Genomic DNA, 22141 nt, shown 5'->3' on the forward strand with positions numbered 1-22141 from the left:
AAGTGGGTTTTTCTCCTTTTCTTTTAAAGGATAATTTTACAGGGTCTGAAACTCAAAAGTAGCTGGGCATGGTGGCGCACACCTGTACTGCTAGTGCTTGGGAGGCTGAGGCAGGAGGCTTTGCTGTGCGTTTGAGGTCAGCCAGGGCTACATAAGCAAGTTCAAGGCCAGCCTGCACTACACAGCAAGACTTTGTCCCAACCACTAAAAACAAAACAAAACAAAACAAAAATCAAAAAACACACAAAAAAACAAAGCCCCTCAAAATCAAACCAACAAACAAAAAACCACGCCAAAGTTTGAAGTTACTTTTTTTTTGCCCTTTCCCTGAATGGAAGCTGCCGTCACGCTGGGAGTCTTAAAGTTACCTCAGGTTCCAAACTGCTCCTGCGAGGTCTCCTGCAGTTATGATGGTTTAGTCGGCCTGCCATCACTGTGACAAAATGCCTGAGGTAATCCATTTATAAGGAAAGAAGATTAATTTTGGCTCACAGATTCAGAGGTTTGAGTCCAGGGTCACCTGGCCTTGTTGTGTCACTGGGAGTCTGGGAGAAGACGCCTCCCAGCCTTTTACCTGCAATCTAAAGGGTAAATGAGTGTTGTTGAAGTACAAATACAAAATTAAAAGAAATACTACAGTGAAATTTTGAGGTCTCTTGCGACTGCATATGTCAGTACTCTGAAGATTCCAAACGTGCTGAATGTTAAGCCAGGCGACTTCTGATTTGGAGTCTCATCACTCTGCCCTCTTTTTCCTCATGGGTAGTATTTTATGACCTTAGAACTGTTCATGAATTCCTGTAATTCAATAGCTCAGATTAGCACGAGGCAGTAAAACTTGTTCTAAATGCTGCCTGCCTTGGTGTCGTGTTTCATCAGGCATATTTATTATTATAAAGTGACCAGTAAAGGGTGACACAGGTCTCCCTGCCAAAGGAGACTTATTTTGGGAGGGTAATCGCCCCTTGCACAAGGGAGGTTGGTGCAGTTGGCCGTTCACGGTTCCCGAGGAAGTATCCCCCTCTAGTGGCTGTCAGGGAGTATTTTAAGATGCCTTTCTCCTGCTAACCTCTGCCTCCTCCAAGATTTCCTTCCAGCTGGGGAAGGGCGGGTGCCTACTGTGATTTGGCTGAAAACCCTGGGCTGAGTTCATTTAGTTGCAGTAAACAGTCCCTCACCCAGTCGGGTGAGACCAGGGAAGGAGGTGAAAGGCAGGGAGCAGGGAGGGAAGGACAGCTGCAGAGCCTGCACTCTGGGCCTAAGGTCACAGCGGCAGTGCGGGGTCCCTGCTCTGGTCCTCCCTCGCCCTCTCAGGGCCTCTCTTCTCCTGGGGTCCCTGCTGTCTCTGACACCACCCTTGCTCTGTACCCTGCTCCTGTTGCCCACCTCCTCGTGCGCACTTCTTCTGTGATGTGGGCTGACTCCCAGCCCTCGGTGACCCTTCCCGCCTTTCTCCATTCTCCTCCTGGCATCCCAGACTGGCCCTCATTACCAGCTACTTCTGTTCTTGGCATGTCCTAGAAATCTCATAGATATTTGCCTCTCCCTCTTTTGGGTCCGGGTCCACACCAAAAGCCTCTGGCCAGCCATCAGTGGGCTGTTCAGGCGTCTGCTTCCTGCTGCAGCAGCTGCAAGGCTGTGGTGTTAAATAGAATGGCCTGGCGATGCCCCTGGCGGGCGCGGGGGCAGGCAGTGTCCTTTGGAAGGGGACTGGAATTGGCGCCATAGGGAAAGTTCAGGGATAGCTGCTAGGACTGAGAGCCCTTGCCCAGGAGCTGCGGGTGTGTGTGTGTGTGTGTGTGTGTGTACGCACATATACGTGCGGAACAGAATCTTCAGGACATCTCTTGGTGGGGTCCATCGTCTCTGTTTGTCCTCCTGTGTTTTCCAGTGTCACTGGGTTGCCCGTGTTGAGGGGGATGGAGAACGGCTTGGATACCCCAGAGAGGGGCACCCTTAGTCTGTAAGCAGCTTGATGAGGGACAGTGTCATGCTGGGCAGAGGCGACAGGCAAAGAGGAAGGTGTCCTGCTGCTGGTTGATACAACAGATTTGTTTGATTTTTGAAAAAAAGTGCCAGTTCCTGTAGACATTCTGCTGGTATCCTCTAGGAGATTGTTGTAGGGACTAGAAAAACTCACGACGACCGAGAAATGAAAGAATCCTTACAGCAGTGCAGCTGCTGGTGATGTCCATCACAGTCTGCCTTGTGTCTCTTGGTGTCCTGCGAGGGTCTCCCACGGCTACTGAATATGTTTATCCCCCCAAATGGAACACAAATGCAAATGTTTGAGGCTGTAAAAATCCTTGGGGGAGAGTGGGAGAAGGTTAACACTGACCACTTTGTATAAGCTTGGTACTCTGCTGATTTATATACCTGGTTCAATCTGTGTTATAACTAATGTTACTCAAAATTTATACCTAAAGAAACTGAACTCAGAGATCTGGCCAAGGCTGCTGATTTGGGCTGCACAAGGCTCTGTCATTTCTTATATGAAAAGTGGCCACGTTGATCAGAGAGGAACGGACCTGCCTCGTTCCCTGGCAGAGCTGAGCTTCAAATCCACGTTCAGTGATTCCGAAGCCTGTGTTCTTTTTGCCACAGGAATATCTTGGAGATGCTATAGGAATGAAAAGCAATTTATTTATTTGCCCACCTATGGAGAGGGTTCCTTTCATGTATTCTTCTGGAAACATGGAGTTCTGTTCAGCAAGGCAACAACCTCTTAGAGGGAAAAGCATGTGTCTGTCAGGTGGAATACCTGCTATTGTCCTAGGAGTTGGGGTTAAATAAGACACAAAGCTGTGCCGGGCTGGGTTATGGCCACCACACTGTCACATGATGAAGTCAATTTGAGAACTAGATTTAGTTCCCAAGTGAGAGGTTCTCTACCCACAGAAGCTTGCTTTTTATTGGTCTGGCCTGGGATTCAGCCTCTCAGACTTCAGAAGATTCCTCACAGGTACAGCTAAGGTTAAGAATCAACCCCCCAGGGCTGGGGATTTAGCTCAGAGGCAAGGTGCCTGCCTGGCAAGCTCAAGGTCCTGAATTAGATTTCCAGTACCAAAACAACAACAACATCACCCCACAAAAAGCCCCAAATAAACAGAAAAGTAACAACTTGCCTCTTTAGTCTCCATCTGTCTCCCGAAGAACCAACAGTCTAGCCCCCATCATTATGATGGAGAAAGGCGCTCTGAGACGTGTTGGTGCGGTTCCCTCAGCTCCTTACTGTGGCTGCTGAAGGCAGATTGGTCTTAGAGGAATCCTCCTTCAACGCCTTGAAGGGGCAGGGAGAAAGGCAGGCCAGAAAAGAGGGTAACAGGTGATCAGACTGCTGGAATGGGCCGTCCAGTCCAGGCAGGCCCCGGGGGAACGTTATTATTCCCTACAGTTGCTCACAACCACCACCTCATATTAAGTTGGTCCTTAGAGAGCACTATTACTATCGTGAGTTGAAACCAGATGCGACTTCTGCCGGGAAATTGCCTGCTCTTGTTATTCCTTAGGGTACAGGGCAAATTCATTGTAAGAAAAGCACCCACGAAGACGGTGGCCTACAGAACATCGGGAATATTCCTCTTCCTTTAATGTCTCTGGTGCAGGTGAGCTCCCCGAAACCACAGAGCCCCTCAGGACCCCAGCATCATCCCCTAGAGCACTGGAGCTGGGGCCTACAGCTGGGGCACAGGCTCCTCTAATTCCTTAAAGGCTCAGAGGGCCGTGTGTTCATGTTGGGTTGCAAGAAAAGAAACTTCCTAGAACTGTTCCAACCACAAAAGTCAACCCTCTGCAGGAGGGCACCTGGCGACTGATGACGACTGACCGAGTTACACTCTGCTGCTTGCCTGGCTCACCTGCAGAGCCCCCCCAACAACCCTTAAAAACTCCCCAAGCCAAATGGCAGCTGTCTTGGTCCACAAGGCAGGCCGCCCCCTGCCCAATAAAGCTTCTTTCTTGTGGCAGAATGTCTGGCCTGGCTTTGTGTGGGTTCCGCTCCATCACTGATGCTGAAACCCAGCAGGGATGCCAAAGTCAACAGGCCGGTCCCTCCCAACGCGGGGACTCGGTCCGCAGCTGACTCACCCTGCGTGGACCACGAGCCCGGAGCATTCCTTGCTGATGCCGACATCCAGACACTTCAGAATTACGAGTGAGCTCCATTTGTGCCTCCTCCACCTTGTCAGCTCTGGCCGTCTCGCTGTCCTTGGCCCACATTTCCTCCCAGGCACTCTGGGACTTCCCAGGCGCTTCCCCTTGTTCCAGTCCTTTCTGGAGTGGGGCACCGCGAGCTCTGCCGGGTGCTTCCCAAGCCTTCAGGCCCGATGACCCTGCCTTTTGCACTTTCACTCTCTCTGTTTCTTCCCACCAAGCCAACAGTCCTCTGAGGAGGGCTCCTGTGTGCCTGCGGGCTTCCTGCCCTCACCCAGCCGCTCCTCCCTCTACATTCATCCCCCTCCGAGGAGGTGGCCTGCTCAGACAGCCTGGGGGCCCGCGTCCCATTTGGGACCCTGTGCTCAACCCCTTCCGACCAGGGACACTGGTGTGGAGAGTCTGCGGTCTTATGTCCCTCTTGGACTTTCTATGGACGATTCTTGCCTTCAGCCTCTGTGCATCTCAGCACCTCTCCTCTCCCTCGTCCCCACTGTGAGGAACAATCAATCCTCTTCCCCTCGGCAGCACACCCAGGTCCCTTTCGGGATCTTCTACTGACAGTTCTTGCCCTGGGTGTTCTCTCAGGCTTGACGTCTCTCCTCTGCCTCAGGTTAGCCGTGGACAATGCTCCCCCTTCTTCCCTCTCTGCCTCGTGGACCTCAAACCCAAACATCTCACGTCCCTCTGCCAGACAGCTTAACCTCACTATAAGCTAAATAATAGATCAATTCAGCACCCCCAAAAAGTGCACTTGACTTTAATAGCCTCTGGGATTTGACAGCTCTTGTCCACGCAGTGGAAAGTGGTCCGAGGTGCCCTATGGTTTCTTCTGCACTGTCCTTCTCAGACCCCTCTGACCCTCCACACTGCCAGAACCCTTACCTGACAATGCCGCCCACTTTAATCCCTTCCGCTCTCGCCCCCGCCATGCCCACAAGCTCCCCTCGTTCTTCTCCTCTAATCTATGTTCGTGTCCCTTTTCCCTCTCTGATCTATTCTCACTTCCTTTTTTTTCCTTGGTACCAGGGATCAAACTTGCAACCTTGTGCTTGCCAGGCAGGCACTTATGCCACGAAGCTAAATCCCCAGCCCCTATTCTCACTTCCATTCTGTCCCCTCAACAAAGGACTAAACTCCCATCTTATTTCCCAAGCAACGCCAGACATTCAGGCTAAATTCAAAAAGTCAGAGCTTGGTCCTCAGTCCCCCCAGGGAGTCCTCTTAGATATGACTTCCTATGTCTACAACAACACACAAAACCAACAAGCAGGACAGCCTTGAAAAGGTTACGTTCCAGGACAAGCTTCCATTCCAACTCCAAGGCCAGCTTCTGGCCACAGAGGCTGCAACTGCAGCAACCTGGCACTCAGGGTTCGAGATAAAACATGGGCCAGAATAACCCCATGCTTCAGACAGCGGCTGTCTTGGTCCGCAAGGCTGTCCACCCCGGGCCCAATAAAGCTTTCTCGAGGCAGAATGTCTGGTCTGGACTTGCGTGGGTTCCTGTCCTCAGTGTGGAAGTGTTTCAGGTGACACATTTTACTTTCACTCAGTTTTTGGATGGCAGGACGTTAGTCCCTGGAAACAAGAGATACTGGAAAATGCAGTCTCTCCCTGGACAGCCAGTGCCCAGTTACAGTACTGTCCCTGCCCGAGGAGAAGGTAGATTTTGGTCACTCAGTGTCCCCACTGGAGCCCTGCACTGTGAGCTTCAAAAGCTCTGACTGGAGCATTTTCTCCAAGGGCTCCGTCTCCATGACATCTTTAATTACTCTTCTAATCAAGAGACATTTCGAGCACCTTCTATGTGTCAGACAAATGTGACTGTGCTGGAGATTCCAGGGCAGGTACGTCCTCCAGAGACAGCGATGTCTGCACTGAGTCGTGGGATGAGTGTTACAGTGAAAGGCACTCTCGGCAGAAGGCAGAGCTCGTCAAGGATTGGAGGTGGTGGGATGAGGGGCGGGTGACTGGCAAAGCAGCTTCATGTGGCTAGAGAGGGTGGGCAGAGTCACAGCATGCAGCCCTGTGGAGCTGGAAAGTTCAGTAGCTAATTCGGAGGTAAGAATCCATTCGTATCTATATGTGGAGGGGAACCTTGGGACTGGACCTCCAAATTTTAACCTTTATTCAAATGGTACAAAAAAGAACCTCACTGAGCTGTTTTCCAGCTTGTCTAGGCTGAGCTTTCATTTTTTTTTTTTTTTTTCACCCACAAGGCTAAGAGAAGAATCAGCAGACTTTGAGAAATGTCCTGTGTCATGGTATCGGGGACAGTCCTGCTGGACTCCACATGGACTGGAGGGTAGGTGGGAGCAGCATCCTGGGGAACGGATGGGGCTGGGACAGTTCAGAAACAGATGGACTTAGGAGGCCGTTACATGGGGTGTGAGGGGTCAGTGACCCCTGGCCCTGTGAAGGCCAGTGGGTGTGAGGTCAGAGGAAGACAGGTCCCTTCTGTCAGATGTGATCCTCCAGGAATTTCAGGGTTAAAGCAGCAGCCTGGTTTCAGGTGCGCTGTGTGGACTTGGAGAGGGGTGGGCCCAACAGTAAGGACTGAAGAGTGGGGCTGGGGGTACGGTCAGTTGCTGGGGGCAGCTGGTCTCACAGAGCACCCCCTCCGTGGGGGGGACATTGTAGTGGCTTGTGGTGGAGAGATAGAGCTGAATGACTTCTACCTGAGGGCTGCTCTGGGTCCCTTGAGCAGTCAGGACACCTCTTAGAGACGACTGCATGACAAGTTAGCAGAGGAGTCACTGGGATTCAGGGCCTAAGTCAGGTGATCGTAGTTTAGGAGTTGAAGGGAAATGTGGTCTGGCTATGTAGTCACTGGTGATGCAGTCTAGAACATTCTGGCTCTCTTTCAGAATCTTCTCTCTCTCAGGACCTCTCACAATTGCTCCTATAACTTTTATGGATTGTGAAAACTCATTTTTTCAGAAAATCTACTAAAGCCTCAACTGCTGCCTCTCTGTGTTGGTCTCTATCCCCTCCTCCTGCTCCCCCAATCCTGCCCCTTCTGGATTCTTGGCTCTCTCCTGTCAGCAGTCACTTGGCTGCCTTGTGTACCCTGGAGTCCATTCCCTCTCCATCTCTGCAGGCGGCGGTGAGCTCTCTCTGCCTGCCTGGGCTGTGGCCTTTCTCTCTCATCTCTAGCTTTAGGTGGTCCCTTCAGACTCCCACGCTGGCCACGCTCTCTGCCTGTGATTGAACAAGGTGCTGTGTGTTTCGAAACAGCAGCAGGACAGAGCCCGGTAACTAAAGGGATGCGCAGGCCTCCCAGCGCGGGACTCTGGGAAGGTGAAATAAACTTTCCTGTTAAGGGCCAACCTTATTCTGTGTTCCCACGTGTTGCCTCTTTCTTGCTACTCAGCCTTGTGTTAATTGCTTTTCTTATTTTCTGGCAAGCTGTTTGCTGGGTAGGAGGCTGAGGTTACTACTGCATGTGGAGGTGATGTCACAGGCCAAGAGGAAGCCGTCTTGGGGACCTCAGGGAAGACAGCCCTCCTTCCTTGGGTAGAATGAAGCTGAGTCACAATTTGCTCTACCCAGTCAGTGATACAGGCCTGGAGGCTTCAGAAACCACAGTGCCTGGGGCCCACTCTTTCCTAGAATGTCATTCTTCTGACGTCTGTGGTTCTTGCAGGATAGGCCTCTACCGCAGGCCCGCAGGAGGCAGGCTCCAGTGTGCTGGGCCAGGATCTCTAAGGTCTAGGATCTTAGGAGCAGGCAGCCAAGAGACTAGAACTAGAGCGGCCATATCTTCCAAATGCCTGTCAGATCATGTGGTCTGATAATTCAGTCACTCACTCAGACCTAATATGTATCTAGCTCTGTCGTCAAGGGCTGGAAATTTATTCAAATCTGCAGTACGTGGCTGAGGGCTAGAAATACAGCGTAAGAAAGACAGCTCACAGCCTGGGCAGGTCGACAGGCCCCCACACTGGTAGATATAAAGCAGCAAGGTGAGCACCAGGGTCCAGTTCTACACGGGAATTGTGATAAGCGGGAGGGAACTGGGCCAGCCTCAGTCTAAGGCAGGCTTCCTGGAGGAGGAGACAACACAACTGAGTCTCAACAGCAAGAGTTAGCTGGGTGAGGTGAGGTTCAGGGTAGTGAGGAGGAAGGGAAAGGTGAAATACTTTCCTCCCTGAACTGCCCACTGAGCAGGAATGTGGTGAAACCGAACCAGTTGGAGGGGTGGGGGAGTCATGACGAAAGACATGCCCCCCCCTTGAGTTCACAGACCGATACGTAAGCTCTTCTGTTTGGTGTGATCTCAAACTGCGTCCAGCCAGCCAACCTCTGGCCCACATCTCTGTTTTGCAATTCCTTCCAGGAGGCCATGATTCCTGTTCCTCGGGAGGACTACCTGGGATGTGTGCCACCTTTGCACGAGCCAGTGCAGGTACTGGGTGTCCACCACATCCTTGACTGCGGCTGTGTGCGTGCTGACCCCCATCTGTCAGGATGACCAACAGGAGCGTGGCAGTCAGAGGCAGCTAGGACAGTTACACATGTCATAAGTTTACAGGGAATAAGGCCAGGTCGGAAGATAGGGCTGTGGGAGTCTCCGTGTACCCGCCATACAAGAGGAAGCAGCAGGCAGGGCCTCCCGGGGAGCACTCTGGAGGTGCTGCAGAGCCTGGGCTTCCAGGGTGAATGCCCACGGGGGCCAGTTTCTTTAAGGGCTCAATTTTCTGATTTTGCTGCTGGACTTGGCTTTTATAGGCAGATAAAAGAAAGTATGGGAAGGGAGTGTGGTTTAAAAAAATTTCTTAAAAGGTATTATTGTGTATTTTTTAAGGTAGGCACTTTTCATAAAGCCTTTGCAGTCAGGTAGTCCTGAGTCTGAATCTTAATTCTCCCATTTCTGCTTCCGCAGCCTTGAAGGTCTGGCCTCTCTGGGTGCTGATTTCCTCATCTGTTAAACATGGTCAGTGACACCTGTTGTTAACAGGCTGTTGTGAGGATCACAGGATGGCACACACACAGCACGCTCTGTGGTTTTTACATCTCAGCTGCATCCATTCACCTAATAACTTATTGATTGCTTATTGCAGAACATTTTTGTGGATTTTGGGGAGTGGCCTCTGCGCTCAGGAAGCCCACATTCTGGGGAGCAGCTAGAAGATAAATTAACATATCAACATCCTCATCGCTGACAGTGATGAGTGGTTGAGGGCATGCTTGGGAAGGCTCCAGGGATCCTGCAGAGGGTCTTCCAGGCAGAGAGCGTGCAAGGGCAGTGTGCAGAGGTGGGAGAGGGCTCCATGGACTCCAGGGAGCAAAGAGGTCCTTGCAGCAGGAGCACTGGGACCCTGGGGAGTGGGCCTGGGGCCACGATGTTCTCACAGTGCTGAGGCGGCCGGGCCCTGCAGGGTCTGCCCAGCTCCACGGGAATGTGAGACTCGAGGCAGCACTTGACAGCTCAGTCTCCTGCGAACTTCTGACTAGCTCAGGAGGGTTTGCTGGTCCAACCTTACACTGCCCCCCACCTGCTTGGTGATAGCCCATCTTTAGGAAGCTGGGGTTTCAGGGGTTGTGGTGACAAAAAGCAGGAATAAGGGGAGGGGAAACAAGGATAGCAGTGTTTATTGTGATTACAGAGTCTGAGAAATGACGCCGTACCTACTAGGCACACATATCCCATTAATGACTGGTTATGGTTACTTCAGGATATGAAACTGTCACCCCCCACCCATGTATAAGTATTATTTCTTGTAGTGATTACTCAGTAATCAGGGCATACACATGTCTTAGTGCTGGCCTGAGCAGGCCATAAACAGGACGCAGGCATTTCTTGTGGCACACGGGAAAACCATGCCTGGGACCCTAGCGGGGGATGCTGAAGCCCTGGGCTGTGGTGTGAAATCCTTCTCCTCCCGAGCACAGAGCCTATTAGTAATTTCCACGCTGTGTGCGTAGGGGTAACTTGGAAAGGTCAGCTAGACCTTCCAGCCAGGAGCCTATACCCATCAGCCTGATCATTAAAGATCACCTGGGGGAACCTTGCAAAAATGGTTTCCTGCCCTGAGAATCCCGGCTCAGCGAGTCTGACATTTGCATCAGGGTTTAAGAGCCATGGTCAGGGCGGCAGTTTGGACAGACCCGTCCAGATTTGGGGATCCTGATTGGTAGGTGGTGTTTATCTTGGCCCAGGCACCGAGAGGGGCGCTGGCACCACCCACCCCAGCAGAACCCCGAAGGAGGTCGGTGCTGCACATGCTCCTCATCGTGTCCACTCGGGGTGTGCAGCGAGGCTTTGGGTGGGGCGCGCCCTGCAGCGCGGACAGGACTGGCCGGCAGGTGGCAGCAGCGGCTCGGCTCTGGGGCGGCGGGGCGGGCAGGGGCGCGGCCCCGCGGAGTGCTGGGGTGCGCTGCGGAGTGGTGGGGGGCGCTGCGCTGCAGGGGCGAGGCTGCATCAGACCTGCGGGCTGGGTCCGTGGCACGCTCCGGTTTGGTCTACGGTGCGCGTCACTTGTGGGGGAGCAAGACAACGAGCTGGGCAGTGCCACGGTGAACTGGGGTCCGAGGTACCCACGTGAGGAGCCAGCGCCTCGAAAAGACGTGAATCGATTTGGCGAGGCGGGGAGGCTTGGGGTCGGCACTGCTTTGTTGAGGTCTAAAATTCCACCGCTGGAGGCGTGTTCTTTTGTCCTCAGTCCTGACCTCTCCTCGGGGCTGGGAAGGAGCTGTGCCCTGGAACCTGTGTTCCTTAGGTGCTGGGACACTTGGTGCGCCCTTCTGGGCAGGGGAAGTTAGCCGCGAATGCTCAGGACACAGGAAGACTGACGTCCTCCCCGCCCCCACCTCGCCTGCCTTCGGTTCTGGGCCTGAGGATTCAACCCAGAGTTCACTCTCTCCAGCCTTTTTGGAGACAGTCTCAATGAGTTGCCCGGGCAGAACTGTGATCTTCCTGCTTCAGCTTACCAGGGTCCTGGGATTTGCACCACCATAGCCTGCCTGAAGGCCCTTTGTTACTTATCAGTCAAGCTGGAGGTCAGCAGGCCCCCGGGACGGCTCAGGATTTTTTTGTTGTTGGAGAGAAAACTCATTGGTCCTGTAGAAACCCCCAGCATGCAATTTATGAGTGTTTCAGTAGCCCTAACGTGTGGTTAGCCCTTTGCATTGCTTCATTGTCATTATTTTGTAATCAGCCTCTTTCTAATACTTTAATAAATTATATAATTATTCTGTTTCCTTTTACTTCGGTTGGGAAAATGATGTGGTAGGGTACAATGAACTTTTGACCGAGAAATTCCTGACTTGGGGATTTCTCTCTGCCAACTGTTTACTAGTTGTGTAATTCCGAAAAACAATCGTTCTGAATCTTGGTTTCCTCTTTTGTGAAGTTGGAAAATAGTTTGCACATAGGTGTTAGTTGTACTAAATTAAAAAGTGGTTGGAAAGCACTTGCTGAATGTACTAATTTCAGGCCTGTGTGCTCGGCCTGTGTAACATCTGTTATCGATGATGTTATTCAACAAGACCAGTGATGACATTGTGGATTGTCAGGAATCACACTGACATTAAGTGGACCTGTCCTTATGTATAGGGAGTGCTCCAGGGATTCTGTTATTCTGTTCTGCCACAGCAGGTTTTAGGAACCGTGTGTGTGTGTGTGTGTGTGTGTGTGTGTGTGTGTGTGTGTGTGTGTTTGAGACTGGGTCTTCTTATGTGGCCTAGCTTGCCCTTGAACTCACTACCTAGCTCATGCTGGCCTGGAACTTTCTGTCCTGCTGCCGGAGTCTCCCAGATCCTGGGATTATAGATGTGTGTTACTATGCCTGGGTGGTTTCAGGAATCTTTACCACAAGGATTGGGAAATATTGGTGGGCTGTGAGGCCTAGCCATCATTTACAGATTTTTTCTTTTAAAATTAAAATCTATCCCATGTTTACTAGAGACCTTTAGACTGTAATTACCTTGAGACAGTGGCCGGGTTATTTTTTTAATTTTTTATTTTTTAAACAACAGCCTCCTCCCCTCTATCTGTATGGGAACACTTGTTTCTCTGATAGAAATAGAGAGTAAAATGGCATTTCAAGACTTACAACTGTGTGCAAAGAAGAATCTTGTGTACTTTTATTTCTCTGTTTTCTCTTCCTGTTTGGAAACTTATTAATTAAACATGGGTTTGGGATCTAGGTTATTAAAATTTTTGAGGTTGTATGACTCACTATCTTGCAGTATGTTTGAAGCTTATGTTCTATATTTTATCTGTATTTATATGATTATTTTAGGCTGCCTTCCATGCCGATCTGGCTTCAGTGTTCGCTGTGTATTTTTTACTCTGATGCTCCAATTTTTGAGCTCCCAATGTTAACTTACAACCCAGGTAGCTGGACTATGTTTTATTAAAGTGATTTAAAGAAGAACATGTGAGTGACAGATATTATGACTTTTTTGTTGTCTCTTCTCAAAAGCTGAAACTTATTTGAGAGTAAACTTGAGTCTATATCTTCTCCATGTCAGAAGCCTGTAGCCTTTGTTTTATTGTGGAAAAGAAAACAGATCAGCATGATTTTTTTCTTTTATAGATTTTCTATCTCTTCCGCTGCTCCTTTTTTGGCCTGACTGTACGAGACACAGTTTTTTTGTTGTTGTTGTTTGTATTTTAAAAACTTATCAGAACATTCCTGGGTGTGAGTCTTCCTCGGTTTCCTTTCTCTCTGTTACCAGGGTTTGAACTCACGACCTCATGTTTGCTAGGCAGGAGCTTACGCCACTAAGCTAAATCCCTGGCTCTTTTCTTTGTTTTTCTCATGCTCTTGCTATGTTTCCCAGGTTGGTCTAACCCCTGGGATAAGGTGATTCTTCAGTCTCCTCCCTCAGTGTCTTGTGCAGCTGGGACGTGCTGTGCCACCCTCTGGGTGACTTTTACTGGTACCTAGTGAAGCTGCTTTATTCTTCTGGGTCCCCTCTTTTCAGTTCTTTTTAGAAGTTTTCTTTTATTATATCTTCAAGTATTGTTTTTCTTTTGATCATCCTGAATTACTCTTCAGAAACGCAATTCTTAGGCCGAATCTCTACTTTTGATCTTCCCAAACTATCGTCTTTTATAATTACATTTTATTGAATTTGGCCATTATTCACTGTAAACAACACTATTTTATGTACAAGTAAGGAAGAAAAAAATTCTTCCAGTTAAACTGTGACATAATTACAGTCCTGTGAAACTGGTGAGTTTTCCACAGCAGCCTCTTACTTTAATATATTTCATTATTTTGAGGGACTTAGTAGTTCTGTCTTTAGTCACTTAATCAAGTAATAATTTTTTTGTGTACACCTGCATTATAAAACATAGCACAGCTTCTGTTTGTATAAAGCATACTGTTCTTTCTTGAGTCCTATAAAGTGCTTGGTTTTGTCTTTGAAAAAACAAATTGCAGATCTTTGGTTCAGTTAAAATCAAATTATATCCTGCTGCTCTAATTCTGTGCTGTTCAGTGTACACAATAACTTCTTGTTTCAAAGTCAACCTGTAGTTTAATCTTTTAAAAGACATTTTAAATGGCAATGAAATTCACATGTAATCACAACAATGTACGTAACTCAGGTAAAGTGTTTGCATTATGAACAGCTGAGACCAAGTTTACCCATGCCCAGGCTTTGACAAGCTTCCCATGATGGCTCCCTGATACTAAGATGCCACCAACTGTACAACTCTACTTGATTTCAGGAGTGTTAATATGAAGAAAACAAGATGTTGTAGAACCCACAAAATGAGATGGTTTTAATTGTTTTCTTTTCCTGCATTCTGAATCTCTTGTTTGCTTTCCATAATATTTCTTTGATTTTCTGCCATGTCCTTTCCACTTATTTACTGCTTCCTATATGCGCCTTTCAATTATCTCCTTCTAAGCAAATGTCCAATAGATATATGAAAAAAACTCAGCATTGTTAATCACCAGATAATTGAAAATTAAAACTACAAAGAGATACCATCTTATGCCGGTAGCATGACTGGTTATGCAACTGGTTATACAATATGAGCCATAAGCATTGGCAGAGATGTGAAGAGGAAGGAATCCATGTAAAATATTGAAATATTAATTAGCATGGTCATTGTGGAAAACCACTGGGGGTTCTTCCACATGAAGCATGGAACTATCATGTGATTTAGCAATTTCACAGTTGCATGTGTGTATAAAGGGATCTGAGGTCAGTATGTAAAAGACACCCTACACTCTGCTCACCATCGTGTTTTTCATGGTGGAGAAGATATGGAATCCATAAATGCCACTATCAGAGGATGCGTGGATAAAGAGAATGTGGTTTGGGATATTATTCAGCCTTAAAATACAAGAAAATCCTGTGATTGCAACCATGTGGAGGGGCAGAGGACATTATGTTAAGCAAAAAGTACATGCATAGAAAGACAGGCATCTCATGATTCTACTTACACACGGACTCTAAAAAAGTTGAACTCGTAGGGATAGAGTGTAGAATGGTTGTTACCAGAGGCTAGAAAGGCAGACAGTGTTTGGGGGGGTATTGGTTAAAGGATGTAAAATTTTAGCCAGGAGGAATATGTTTAGAGCTCTAAACTCGGAGAGGTAATACGTATGTTAACTAGTTTGCTTGAGCCAATGCAGACACATTTCAAAACATGTTTTGCATGTTTTATAATTTTTGTCAATAAGTAAATAATTCAAGTGATACATTGTGAGTGTTCATATCTATGGGGTACAGTATGATCTTTCAATATATATTCAAAAATGTATAGAGAAAAAATCAGAGTGCTTAGCATTTTTAGCCCCTCTCACATTCATAGTTTGTCTTAGGAACAAAGTCTTTATCAAAATATTTAAAGAAAATAAAAAGTTAAAAAGGGCCGTTTATGTGAAGGCTGAGTATGGGAGGGGGTGTGAGAGCGGCTTCTGATGTGCTGGCACTCTTGGTAGGTGCTGGTTCACGGTGCCTTTGGTTGGGGGAGTCCATCCAGCCGCATGCATCCGTGCATATTCTTATGTAATGCCATATTTTAGTAAGATGCTGTTATTTTCTTAGAAATATCTTTCTTATTAAAATCTAATTCCTTTCCATCTTTTCTTGGAAACCATTGCTCACACTGTCCTTTTAAGGCTTGGAGTCCATTGATACTCACCAGGTGGCTGAATTCTAACTAGAATGTGAGCAGAGGTGATGGCCTGTGGTTCTCCACGACAGCTTTCAATGGTTCCCATCTCTGCTCTTCCCCCTTCAGCTGGTGTCAGGGAAGGACCCCACAGCGTGGAGAGCTCATGCTGAAGGTGGCAGAGCCTCTGTCAGCCTGGTGCCCAAAGGTGGAAGCCTGATTTGCCAACTTCGAACACTTTGGTTGGCATTTTTCTAAATGACAGATGTGTAAGCGATAAACTTGGTATTTCAGCCCATATAGAAATGTTGGATGTATTTGTATGTACAGCAGCTAAAGTTACTCTACTCAGACATATTTTGAAATCTCCCTTTCTAAAAGATTTTCACAAAATTCTTGCAAATTTTTTTTTTCTATGAGAACAGCTTTGGAGTTTGCTTTCTGACATATTTACTGTTGCTACTTAAAAAAAACATAGTTATTTGGACAAGAACTAAGTCAAATGAGTTAACAAGTTTATTATTAGATTTTAACACTTCCAAAATTTCTGCCAAAAAGAAGTGAAAATAAATTAAAGAATAGTATTTACCCTCAGAGGGTGATGTAATTTACTTGGGCATTTGCAAAAACTCTCAAAAGTGAGGAGCTGAAACCTGGATATTGTATAATATCCAGTGTATAATACCTGGATATTGTTTAGTATTATTTTAGAGGAAAAATTTGAAACACTACACTGGCTTACCTAATATGTCTCGCGTTTAAAACTGTGGCTGGGTTTCTTTTTTAAGAATCGTAATTAGGCCTCACATGCATAAGGTGTCCCCCTGCCCCACCTGTCTCCACAGGAACCTGAAATGTCACCCAGGTGTCTGTCTTTGGAGGTGGCCTTGACTGATGTCAGCACATCTCAGCTTGTTTCCTATATTGTTTTGAATTTCCGTGTCATGGGGGCATGTTAGGGTTTCCATATGAAAGATACTGATTTCTTTTTTTTTTTTTTTATTGGTACCAGGGATCGAACTCATGACCACCTGCTTGCAAGGCAGGTGCTTATGCCACTGAGCTAAATCCCCAGCCCCAAAGATATTGATTTCTTAAAAATTTCTTCTTCTGATTTCTGTAGCAAATCTTCTTCAGATTTGTGCTTTTTTGTGTGTGTCTTCAGGGTGATGCCATCCATCTGCAGGTCGCTCAAAGTCACTATCAGACTTTATTTACTTACAAACAGGTGGAGCTTTGTAGAGACGGCATTGCTAATGCAGAATTTGGCTTGTATGAATTCCTGGCTTTGCTTGTTACTCGACTAGAGGACCAGTCGAGGTGCACAGCGCTAAGCAGCCCCAGAACCGATGGGCCTTCACCGAGTGTAGCCCTGCTGAATCCTCTCTTACTTCTTCTCCTTATTTGTGAATACTCAGAACTTAGGGAGTATGTGAAAAAATTTAAATGCCTCTGACCTGCCTATAAAGCATTATGTGTGAAAAATATCTTCCAAAACATGTGTCATTGTTAGTGGTCTTCCCCTCCCTGCTCTGTGGTTTCTCAGTAATTGCATTCTATGAATAGACATAGATAAATTCAAAGAGAGAGAACAACCCTGGCCCAACCAAAGAACAGCAACCATAGTGGAGAGCCAGGTAGATCTGTTTTATATCACTTTTAAATACTAGGTCTGGGAATTAGTTCAGAATTGTACTCAGCATGTTCTGTTTGTCTTAAAACCACTTCCTGAAGTGTCACTGGCTCCCAGACTGTCTTCAGATTCTTCTCTGCATCTCATTGGATGGGTCTGTGGGGCAGATGAGGACGTGTAAGATGCTCTGTTGGTGGCACACGGCTCAAATGGCAGGTAGGTGATGTCTAGGTTCTCATTCGAGCTTCGTTGGATTGATTGCTAATAACAGAAACCAGCTAAAACCAGCACAAGAAGAAGGAGGAAGAGGAGGAGGAGGAGGCGCAGGAGGAGAAGAAGAAGAACAGAACATGCATTTGGCTCTTCATATCTGTGGATTCTGCGTCTGTGAATTCAGCCAACTGTGAACTGAAAAAAACTTTCGTCTGTACTAAACTTGCACAGTTTTCTTGTCATTATTTCCTGAACAATACAATATAATAACTATTTACCTAACATTTACATTGCAAATGGTGTTATAAGTAATCTAGGAATGATTTAAAGTATAAAACAGGATGTGTGCAGGTTATACACAAATACTGTACATCATTTTATATAAGGGGCTTGGGTATGTGTGGGTTTTGGTATTTTGGGATAGTGGAATCATCCCCTATCGAAACTGAGGGATGATTCCAGTGGGAAGTGGATCTTACACAATCCAGGGACAGCGGGGCCTTTTAAGACTTGTAGCTGGGAGCTCGGAAGTTATTAGGAACCCCATTCCTTGTCTTTCGCCTCCTCAGCTTCACTCTAAAAAGGGGTTCATTGTACGCTAAGGCCTGCTCAGGAGGTGTATGTGACTGTCTGCTTTTCCACATGCAAGAGAAAATGGAGGCCTCAGAACTCCTGAGGTTTCCTCTTCTGTCTTCAAGGAAGCCTGTTCAGATTGACTGGATGGTGTGAAGTCCCGATTCCCAACTCCAGGGAGAGAATTTGATGGGCCCGTCTCGGGTCAGGTGACCAGAACAGCCAACAGTGACTTGCGTGTGTGCATGCGGGGCGTCCAGGACGGTTGCTGGCTCCATGTAAGGACGGGGCCAGTTCTCAGAGGAAGGCATGCTCAGAGCTGGCAGGTCCTTGAGGGTGGTGCCCCCTGGCCTTTGGAAGGAAGGCTGTTATGTCCAGGCCTGAGGGGAGCTACAGCTCCTGCTGCGGCTCTTCCTCCAGCTGTCGGGTTACTTAGCGGGTGGAGCAGCCGCCTTCCCGTTGTGCGGTGGGGTCTTGCAGGATCTCAGGAACTGCTGAGGAATCTGTAAGTGACACACCTGCATCTCCAGCTGACTTCCATTACAGTTCCTCAGGCGTCCCGCTCCCTCTAATCAGAGGACTCTTTAGTAGGAAAGCCACATTTTGCAAATATACTTGCTAGCAGTAGCTTTGTTTGGAAACTAATCCCCCTTCAATTCTAAAACAGGACCAATCCTAGGGGATTCTGCTAGCATTACTTTTTTCTTTCGGGGTAGAATTGAAAATATGTTTCTTGTAGATAAATTGGGTGGAATTCAACAGAAGTTAACAATGTAGGGAGACATTGGTCTAAGAAAACTCCTGAATTTTATTCTTTTCCGTACCCAGCTCTTTTCCTGTTTTTTTTTTTTTTTTTTTTTAAATTTTATTTTGAGATAGGTTTTCCCTAGGTTGCTCAATTGCTCAGGTTGGGCTTGAATTTGCAGCTCTCCTGCCTCAGCCTCCCAGAGTCCTGAGATTATAGGCATGTGCACCCATGTCCGGCTTGGATTTTACTCTTTATGCATTTTTCATGTAAAACTTTAAAACTCTGGGAAATTTAGATATGAACCCAAAGCTTAGTTTTAAAATTGATAAAAGATGATAATATTTTCCTGCTTACCAGGTATCAAGTGATTTAAATGTGACCAAATGTCTATAAATCTAAGGCATTCTCTATTGCTTGACTTTGCATGGACTATTTATAGCATTCTATCAAAGCCTCAGTGGTTGACAGAGAGTTGTAGCGTGTCACCAGGAGGAGACACGGAGATTTAGAGAGAGTGCGTGACAGCACAACTCATTTAGTAGTGCGAGGTAGGTTACAGGCGTAGCTGGGGTCAAGATGTGCATGTGGGTGCTTTCTGCATCTCTGTTCTTTCCAGCATGCATTTCTGTGTCAGTTTGCAGTTGCCCTTCTTGGTTTGACCAAAAGGAAGAGAGTCCAGGATGGACGTGTGCACGTCCTGAATGAGACTTTGCTGCTGAACGTGCCTGGCCCGTCAGCCTGTGTAGCCTGTGCAGCCTGTGCGAGCCATCCTCCAGCTTTCCCTCCCCTTCCTGCAGCGTGGAATTCCACGGGGTGTTAGCGGGGAAATGAGAAAGCTTCTGTTCGTGGGAGCCTCACTAAGCACTAAGTGAGGCAAGCCCATGGATGATTTTCTTCTGTGCCTCTGAGGGACTTTGTAGGGTAAAGCAGGGCTAAAGTAAATGACAAAACTGAAAGAAATGAGGCCTCTCTTGCTTTGGTTTTGAAGCCGCCAAGGAAATGTGACATGAAGAGCAAAATGAGTGATATCACTGCTCCCACAGACTCTCACTTCAGCGATCTGGGCTCGGGCCTGAGCACTGGGACTTTCAAAGCTTCCCAGGTGATTCAGGATCCAGCCAAGGCTGAGTGCGACTACGTGATGCCCTCCCCAAACGAGTAGCTGGGGACCAGCTCCTTCTGACCTGTTGCTTCTGCAGCTTTAATGTGCCCGAGAACCCCCTGGAGTTAGCAGTGTGCATCCAATGCTGGACCGCATCTGTAGAGAGCTTCCAGATGATGCCGGGGCTCTGCAGCTCACACCTTGGAAAGGAAGGAGATCTGACCAGCACGGACCGCCCCACCTGCGGGGCTGAGTGTCACCTGCCCTGTGCTCCCCGGCCTGTGGATTCCGACTGACCTTCCCCTTCCCTCCAAGCACTGGGGCTCTACCAGTCTGTGGGCAACTGGAGCAGGCAGTCTGTCTTCTTCCTTGCACTGTGTTGCTCCTGGCTTCCATCTGTCTCTTGCTTCTGTCCAATATTTGGTGTCCCCAAGTTGCCCTATTCATCAGTGTCAGCCTGGTTGTGCGGTGTGACAAAGCAGGAAGGGGGCCATGCCGTGAAGACCAGGAAGCCTGGTGTTGGGGACATGAGGATTTGACACCTGGCTTTCCACTTCCTGCTTCTATGTCCTTGAGCAAATGTATTGATCCTCTCAACCTTTGATTCCTCTCATAAAAGACAATGAAGGGCCAGGGATATAGCTTATCAGCACAGTGCTTGATTAGCAAAAGTGAGGTCTTGAGTTTGATTCCTGGTACCAAAAAAAAAAAAAAAAAAAAAAAAAAAAAAAAAAAAAAGCAGCAAAGAGGGCTACCTGCCGGGGACATTAGATGAGATAAGGATACTGTGCTTGGTCAGCAGTAATTATTCTATTAAACAGGTTTGCCTGAGCATTTATTGAATATTCACCATGTGCTCTGGACATGGTGGTTTGGAGACATCATTTCGTTTGAGCCTCAAAACAACCCTACGAGCTGTGTATGACTTGGAATGAGAGAGAACAGAGGTAAATCTAAGCTGCACAGCCAGGAAGCTCTTGGGCCAGCACTTGTGTTTCATCTGACTTAGAACCCTTTTGCAGATCCTTTGACAGAACTGTGGCTGTGTGACAGAGGAGGCGAGAAACACTGGTGGACTTAGGGTGTAGGGAGGGAGAACAGCACCCTTGGGCTCTGGTTCCCCATTTGCCCTCAGGGGGCAGGCTTGCAGCAGAAGCACAGAGGTAAGAGATGAAGGACCAGGTCAGAAAGTCACTGGCTGGGCAGGCATGCACAAACGCTGCCGCCTGGCCTCTGCTGTGGGCCAGGAGTGTGGGGTGCTCAGAACTGAGGGCTTCTGTCCCTCCTGGAGAGCAGAAGGTGAAGGTTTTTGCATGAGAATGAGCTGGGGGCAGCAGGTATGAGCACAGTGGGTGGGGAGCAAATGAAATCTCTCTTCAGCTGAGGCTGGGGTTGGGATGGGGCACCAGGTGGGGTCCAGACGCCTTTGCCACCTGTGACACCCAGTTGTTGGTGTAAAGCGTAAATCATGCCTTCTAATACAGAGCTTGACAGCAGGGAGCGTGCTGCTGAGCAAGGGGAAGTGGGTTTGGGGGACGGCAGGGAGTGGTGACTCAGAGTCCCAAACAGCATGACTGTGGGGGTGACTGTGGGGCTTGTCTGCTCCCTCGCAGAGGATTCTTACTCATGCCAAGCGTTGCCTAGCAGGGTGAGCAGTGTGGAGAGAGCAGGATGGTGACTGAGGCCAGAGATTTCAAGCGCAGCTTCCCGGAGCACGACTGGTTGCTTAGTCTGGGGTTCCCTCTGAGCAGGCCGCTGCAGCGCAGAGCCCCGGGGTGGGGGAGCCCAGGGGCAGCACAGCACGGGCAGGTGCCTTCTCAACACAGGCATCGTCTGAGTCCCACCATGGGTGAGAAGGAGCTAAGAGAAACCCAGCCTGGCTCCGTACTTCCCCTGCTGGCTTTATTTGGCTCAGTGGGAAAACAGAGCACTTAGCTTTACCTCAGGCCGGCTCCTGCAGCTGCAGACCTTGTGCTGCCTGCCTGGAATATCTGTAGATTTTATACGATTTATAAGGAAGAGAGAGAGAGAGAGAAGGAGAGGGAGAGAAAACCCAACCCTGTAACATATGCTTCATTATTTACATAACTAGACATATTTGTTGTTGTTGTTCTTTTGTTTTAAGCCAGGAATCGAACGCATGACCTCACGCTTGCCAGGTAGGTGCTGTGCCTCTGAGTTCAATTCCTGGCCCTGGAGCCATATATTTTTAATAGTTGTTTATTTCTCAACAGTTACCAAATTCTTTCTCTCTGAGATCGGGAAGGAGGAACTATGCGGAACAAGGGATTCTGCTCCTGATCTCTATATTTACTAAATTGCTGTCCTTTAATTCACCTTAGCTTTTCTTTTTGAATTAATTTCAATTGTGGAACTAATACAAAGAATTTCTATTTACTCTTTACCCAGAATCCCCTGAATGTTAATATCTGGTTGTATCAGTCACTTTGTGTTGCTAGAACAAAATGCTCAACACTTGCAATTTAAAGGAGAAGTGTGTTTTAGCTGCCAGTTTCAGAGGGTTCAAACCTTGGTAGAAGTGGGATGGCCGTAGGCTGGGCAGGGCAGAGGACTGCTGCTTAGTCCATGGTGATCAGGAGGTAGGAGTGAGGGAGAGGGTGGGGAAAGAGCTGA

This window comes from Cavia porcellus, unplaced genomic scaffold (genome assembly GCF_034190915.1).
Source record: "Cavia porcellus strain 051 isolate PalLab524CR breed Dunkin Hartley unplaced genomic scaffold, mCavPor4.1 scaffold_9, whole genome shotgun sequence".
Classification (NCBI taxonomy): Eukaryota; Metazoa; Chordata; class Mammalia; order Rodentia; family Caviidae; genus Cavia; species Cavia porcellus.